A 7,500-nucleotide genomic window follows, 5' to 3' on the forward strand; every position below is an offset into this window, starting at 1 on the left:
AATGAGTCATTGTGTTTTGCAGTTTGCAGTCTACAGTATAGAATAGGCAATTGTGTTCTGATTTCTTGGCACAAGAGTCATGACATTTTTTGTTCTCAAATATTTACTTTCAGTCTCTTAAGAGTCATAATTCTAATTGTCAAAAAATGACTTTTATTCTCTCAACAATCAAAATTCTTATTCTCTCAGACGGGCACAATGGCTTGGTGGTAAGTCGCCGGCCTCCAAAGCGGAAGGTCGTGGGTTCGAACCCCGGCCGCGCCTGGTGGGTTAAGGTGGAGATTTTTCTGATCTCCCAGGTCAACTAAATGGCGGGGTAAAAACGGGCATACACGTACAAATCCACTCGTGCTAAAACCCGAGTGTACGTGGGAGTTTTTGCCAGAAGAATAATAATAATTATTCTCTCAGGTGCCAGGAGACTGGTTTGGCATAACTCGCACTGACTGGTGTCAACATTCAGACAGCTTACGTCCCTTTGTTTCTTACTAATGTCGGTGCAAAGTTTCGATGTCTCGGTACACACACACCCCGCCGATGCCGAAATGTTTTGAGGCTTGTGCAGTAGCCAAACTTCGCAGCAGGCAAAAACAAGCATCACGGCTGGTCTATATGGTCTAAGTCGCGGGCTAGCAGCGGGGTGCTGCCAAATCGCGAAATACCAAAGGCGACGGGAAGTCATGGTGCTGCAGAAAGGGTCGCATACAACTCGTGATGGAGCCCACACTATGAATACATTACATACATGTATTCTGGAAACCCCATTTCAAGTCCTACACCAAAAATCTGATTCAAATCGAGGTACATTGACAGAGGTTATGTACAGAAAATCTGAAGAAAAAAGAGAAGAAAAAAAGAAGAAGAAAAAAATGGAGGGAGGTTTGGGGGGTGGGGTAGGGGAGGTTTGGTGGTGCTCTTAAAAGGGGACGGGTCGGTGGAGGGGAGGGTGGTGTCACGTGGGGGGATGGGGTATCACCGTATTACGGACGGTGCTTGCGTTAATGATCACTAATGTCCACACTTTTTGAGTCACTTGAGAAAAAGTGACTCTATGTAATCGGTCAGTGTTAGTCTGTCCGGCCGGCCGTCCGTAGACACCACCTTAACGTTGGACTTTTCTCGGAAACTATCAAAGCGATCGGGCTCATATTTTGTTTAGTCGTGACCTCCAATGACCTCTACACTTTAACGATGGTTTCGTTGACCTTTGACCTTTTTCAAGGTCACAGGTCAGCGTCAAAGGAAAAATTAGACATTTTATATCTTTGACAAAGTTCATCGGATGTGATTGAAACTTTGTAGGATTATTCTTTACATCAAAGTATTTACATCTGTAGCCTTTTACGAACGTTATCAGAAAAACAAGGGAGATAACTAGCCTTTTCTGTTCGGCAACACACAACTTAACGTTGGGCTTTTCTCGGAAACTATAAAAGTGACCGGGCTCAAATTTTATGTGAACGTGACTCATTGTGTTGTGAATAGCAATTTCTTCCTGTCCATCTGATGCCTCATATAATATTCAGAACTGCGAAAGTGACTCGATCGAGCGTTTGCTCTTCTTGTTTTTTAATCTCTTTTTGTGTGTGTGTGCCAGTGTGTGAATGTCAGTCAAGATGAGGGCAACAGGTTTAATTATTTCTTCAGTATTGACTTGAATCACGTGAAGCTCCTTTCTTCCTGGTGTTCAGATTTACCTCGGTGAGGGTTTGAGTCTGTTGTGGTTGTTGATGTGTAATGTTCGTTATGGCTGGTGTTCAGATTTACCTCGGTGAGGGTTTGAGTCTGTTGTGGTTGTTGATGTGTAATGTTCGTTATGGCTGGTGTTCAGATTTACCTCGGTGAGGGTTTGAGTCTGTTGTGGTTGTTGATGTGTAATGTTCGTTATGGCTGGTGTTCAGATTTACCTCGGTGAGGGTTTGAGTCTGTTGTGGTTGTTGATGTGTAATGTTCGTTATGGCTGGTGTTCAGATTTACCTCGGTGAGGGTTTGAGTCTGTTGTGGTTGTTGATGTGTAATGTTCGTTATGGCTGGTGTTCAGATTTACCTCGGTGAGGGTTTGAGTCTGTTGTGGTTGTTGATGTGTAATGTTCGTTATGGCTGGTGTTGAGATTTACCTCGGTGAGGGTTTGAGTCTGTTGTGGTTGTTGATGTGTAATGTTCGTTATGGCTGGTGTTCAGATTTACCTCGGTGAGGGTTTGAGTCTGTTGTGGTTGTTGATGTGTAATGTTCGTTATGGCTGGTGTTCAGATTTACCTCGGTGAGGGTTTGAGTCTGTTGTGGTTGTTGATGTGTAATGTTCGTTATGGCTGGTGTTGAGATTTACCTCGGTGAGGGTTTGAGTCTGTTGTGGTTGTTGATGTGTAATGTTCGTTATGGCTGGTGTTCAGATTTACCTCGGTGAGGGTTTGAGTCTGTTGTGGTTGTTGATGTGTAATGTTCGTTATGGCTGGTGTTCAGATTTACCTCGGTGAGAGTTTGAGTCTGTTGTGGTTGTTGATGTGTAATGTTCGTTATGGCTGGTGTTCAGATTTACCTCGGTGAGGGTTTGAGTCTGTTGTGGTTGTTGATGTGTAATGTTCGTTATGGCTGGTGTTCAGATTTACCTCGGTGAGGGTTTGAGTCTGTTGTGGTTGTTGATGTGTAATGTTCGTTATGGCTGGTGTTCAGATTTACCTCGGTGAGGGGTTGAGTCTGTTGTGGTTGTTGATGTGTAATGTTCGTTATGGCTGGTGTTGAGATTTACCTCGGTGAGGGTTTGAGTCTGTTGTGGTTGTTGATGTGTAATGTTCGTTATGGCTGGTGTTCAGATTTACCTCGGTGAGGGTTTGAGTCTGTTGTGGTTGTTGATGTGTAATGTTCGTTATGGCTGTGCGGGACCAATCCGTTGTGGAAGAGTTGTACTCCTTGATTTACCGTGAACAGTGACCTCCGATGTGCATGTTTATCGAGAGAGAAAAGTGTCATCACATCGAGTGTCAGAATGCATGAGATTCGCTTAGCAGCGCCCATTGTGAGAATGGCCGTTTCGGGGGTGGTCCATTATGGGTCGAATTCGACTCCTTCGCTGGTGCTTGGTGAGAGTAGTAAATGTGAGTAAAGGCCAGAACTGTTCACATGCTTTATGAAAGATGCACGGCTAAACAGCTGCTATCCGTATCGGCGGATTAGCTGGAAGGGGTAGGTAAGGAAGGGGTGGGGGGGGGGGGGGGGGGGGGGGCGAGAGGGAGGAACTAGTAGACTTCTCTTGCAGATCATTATTAAGCTGGGACGAATGATTTCATTTTATTCCCCCCTCTGCTTCTTTACCTCTGTAAACTTGTAGAGCTAGTTATTTTTCGATAAACACCCAGCAACCAAACAAATAACGACCCAGCAACAGCCTGAATCCTCGATAGCGCAATGGGTTGAGAAGCTGTTCTGCGTCGGTACTACTTTTGCGACTGAAAAGTTCCGAACGCTCTAATGTACGAAGTATACATCTCTGGAGCAAACAATACAAACATACCGCATTTAAATTAACAACTACAGGCTTGAACACATGAATCTCCATATAAAATCCATGAGTTTGGTTGTTTTCTGAATCAAGGTCTGCTGTGCACAAACGTTCATCACAAGCAAATTCCCAAGGCAAGTAACTCTCATACTTTGTCTAGCGACAAGAGTAGTTCACCTTTCAAATTTCTTTTCACTCAGTTTCTTCGACAACAGACTGCAATCCGACGGTCAGTTTTCAACAATATTTCATTTAATAAACAGATCACACGCAACCAAATGCACACATCTCATCAATTTAAACAACATAAAGCGGTTTCATACACTATTTTCCCCAGAAAACTCAACTTCATACAGTTTTTAACGTTGGAACACGGGTGCAAAAGTTCGTCTGCTAGTCCCATTTGACGAAAGAACATTATCCTAAGCGATACCAAAACATATACAGAACACACAATATCTGCCTTTGCCGCCACAGCAGAATAACAGCATTTATTCCCCCCTCTGCTTCTTTACCTCTGTAAACTTGTAGAGCTAGTTATTTTTCGATAATGACCCAGCAACCAAACAAATAACGAGCCAGCAACAGCCTGAATCCTCGATAGTGCAATGGGTTGAGAAGCTGTTCTGTTTCGGTACTACTTTTGCGACTGAAAAGTTCCGAACGCTCTATACGTACGGAGCAAACAATACAAACATACCGCATTTAAATTAACAACTACAGGCCTGAACACATGAATCTCCATATAAAATCCATGAGTTCGGTTGTTTTCTGAATCTAGATCTGCCGTGCACACACCGTTCATCACAAGCAAATTCCCAAGGCAAGTAACTCATACTCTGGCGACAAGAGTAGTTCCCCTTCTTTTAACGCAGTTTCTTCGACAACACTGACTGCAATCCGACGGTCAGTTTTCAACAATATTTCATTTTATAAACAGATCACACGCAACCAAATGCACACATCTCATCAATTTAAACAACATAAAGCGGTTTCATACACTATTTTCCCCAGAAAACTGAACTTCATACAGTAATTAACGTTGGAACACGGGTGCAAAAGTTCGTCTGCTAGTCCCATTTGACGAAAGAACATTTACTAAGCGATACTAAAACATAAACAGAACACACAATATCTGCCTTTACCGCCACAGCAGAATAACAGCATATCTGTGTACTTGATTTTAGTCCAAAACAGGGAAACTGAAAAGAAGTGTTAACAGAATGGAATGATTTGCACGGAACTATACAACCGCGCATTAATCGATCGCCTGCGCAGGTTGACTGGTTGAGTGATTCGGATTCGATCAAACTTTCGCACAAAAACTCCTGGTTTTTTGGAATAACCGAAGAAAGGAGGAATAAAGAGGTTACACACCTCGTCTCAGTGATTATTAAAAATAATGGTCTCAGTTCGCGGTCATGAAAAAGCTCGCTGAAGCTCGCATTTTTCATGATCCGCTAACTTCGACCATTATTTTTAATAATCACTGAGACTCGGCATGTAACCTCTACATCTGTGTACTTGATTTTAGTCCAAAATAGGAAAACTGACAAGAAGTGTTAACAGAATGGAATGATTTGCACGGAACTATACAACCGCGCATTAATCGATCGCCTGCGCAGGTTGACTGGTTGAGTGAATAGGATTCGATCAAACTTTCGTAAAACAACTCCTCTTTTCTTTGAATAACTGAAGAAAGGAGGAATAAAGAGGTTACACACCTCGTCTCAGTGATTATAAAAAATAATGGTCTCAGTTCGCGGTCATGAAAAAGCTCGCTAAAGCTCGCATTTTTCATGATCCGCTAACTTCGACCATTATTTTTAATAATCACTGAGACTCGGCATGTAGCCTAACCTCTACGTAAATGTTCATTAAAATTTAAGGGGGAAATATGATCAAATGCACTGCGAGTATGCGTTTGTGTGAAATGTGTGTGTGTGTCAGTGAGTGTCCGTCTGTCGGTCAGTTTGCCAGTGTGTGTGTGTGTGAGAGAGAGAGAGAGAGAGAGAGAGAGAGAGAGAGAGAGAGAGAGAGAGGGAGGGAGAGGGAGAGAGAGAGAGGGAGAGAGAGAGAGAGAGAGGGAGAGAGAGAGGAGTTGGAGTTGGAGGGGACATAAATGACTTAGAGGCCCATGAATGTTTGTTCCAGCCCGTTATCTCGGGGGACAGGAATGAGAATGTCAGGGGGCGTTGCGGTTTGAGGTTGTGACGGGGTGTGAGCGGGGAGTTGTATACTACAGTGGAACTTTCATTTGAAGAACCCCACCTCCCCCCCCTCCCCCAGTTAAGACTCCCTCCTTTTTAAAACATTGCTTTTTCAGATTGTTTGTTCATAACCTCTGTAAATTAACCTCCAATTTAAGACTCCCTCATTTTGAAGGCCTGAATTTCTCGGATGATTTTTTGAGTTCTTAAAAGAGGGGTTCCACTGACTGTACAATAACCGTCTTGTTTTGGGGAGGGCGCGGGGGGGGTCGTCGAAGGGGAGGGGAGGGTGAGGGGGGGGGTATAGAATGATACAATTGATACATATCTTTGGTCGGTAGCAAGGAGCAATAGCTAGCCCGTACGTTAAGAATTATCTGCGTCCTTAACATCTGTATTCAGTCCTGGTGCGTGCTACGATTGTTTCACACAATAAAGAACCAAGGGAAGATTTATATCCACCAAAAATTACAACTGTGTTTGTCTGCGGGAGAACAAGTGAAATATGGAGCCATGGCAGAGTCAATTATTGTGTGTGATTTGCAAAGCAGGGTAATTTACTGGCGGCCAGTTCAGGTTTGTTTGGGTAGGGTGGTGAGGGGTCTTTTGATTCGGGTGGAATTGTGGCTGGTTTGCTTTGCTGTGAGATAACGTGTTTGACTGATTCGGGGCTTGATGCATGATTCCCCTGTTTTCATTTGTTTGCTTGTTTAGTTGTATTACACTGTTTCTTTGTGTCTTTCTCTGCTCCTCCCCCATTCACCGTTTTGCACAGACCATATTTGCAAGTGTCAATCAACCAGCGAGTTCCATACCAACCTAGCCAGCCAACCCATCCAACCAGCCGCTGTCTCCATACCAACCAACCGTGACCACACGCACACACGCCGAATGCACGCACACAAAACATACACACACACGCCCATACACACACACACACACGCCCATACACACACTCACAGACACTGCACACCCTATCTCTCCCCCTCTGTTCCCCTCTCTCTCTCTGTCTCTGTCTCTCTCTCTCTCTCTCTCTCTCTCTCTTCCTCTCTCTTCTCCCCCTCTCCCCCCCCCCCCTCTCCCCCCCCCCCCCCCCAGAGTCTCACTCACTCACACTTGAAAAACAAACAAAAACAAGCAAAAAGCAACAATAACACAAACGGCTGTTGCCTACAACATTTGTGGAACAGGAATACTTCAGTAAAAAAAAATTTAAATTAAAAAGAAAACCCCACGCATGTGTTTTTACAGCGATTAAGACTCCGAGCAACAAATCTGAAAGAACACATTCAGTTCTTACCTTGTTAACATACTAGTTTCCAGTTTTCATTTTGATCCTAAAACCAACAGATGTGAGATAATAGCGTATTGTGTAAGGCAGCCAGCTACCTCCCTTTTGGCTTTTGATCATGTTTCTGTCTTTACTGGTTCACCCTCTGAGACACCGGGAAACCTTGTACCTTGCCACCTGTTCCCACATCGGAATGAAAAGGTTGAGCATCCGCTGATCTTCAGATCGGGTCCTGGAATGTTTGGAATATATGGCATGTACTGTGTATGAATGTGAATTGGCTGTGCTGATGATTGTGCCTGAGAGGGAAGGGGAAGGGGGGGGGGGGGGGTGCAGAAAGAGTTTGTGTGTTGGTATTAGGTGGGGGCCTGAGGGATGGAATGTTTGGATACATTCTTCTGAAATGGTTTTAACCTTTCGGAAGTCAACAGTATCTTCAGGGCATCTTGGTCTTGACCGACATTCTCTCTCTCTCTCTCTCTCTCTCTCTCTCTCTCTCTCT

General features: G+C 44.1%; 2 protein-coding genes across 2 annotated transcripts in view; one reads left to right on the forward strand and one right to left on the reverse strand.

Annotated features, from left to right (window-relative positions):
• LOC138949486 (zinc finger MYND domain-containing protein 19-like) overlaps positions 1-7,500 on the forward strand; it is a 151,766-nt gene that overhangs the window by 128,469 nt on the left and 15,797 nt on the right. The gene's annotated exons all lie outside the window — the stretch shown is intronic.
• Positions 1-7,500, reverse strand: part of LOC138949485 (aromatic-L-amino-acid decarboxylase-like) — a 179,761-nt gene that overhangs the window by 18,098 nt on the left and 154,163 nt on the right. The gene's annotated exons all lie outside the window — the stretch shown is intronic.

Source organism: Littorina saxatilis, linkage group LG15 (genome assembly GCF_037325665.1).
Source record: "Littorina saxatilis isolate snail1 linkage group LG15, US_GU_Lsax_2.0, whole genome shotgun sequence".
Lineage (NCBI taxonomy): Eukaryota > Metazoa > Mollusca > Gastropoda > Littorinimorpha > Littorinidae > Littorina > Littorina saxatilis.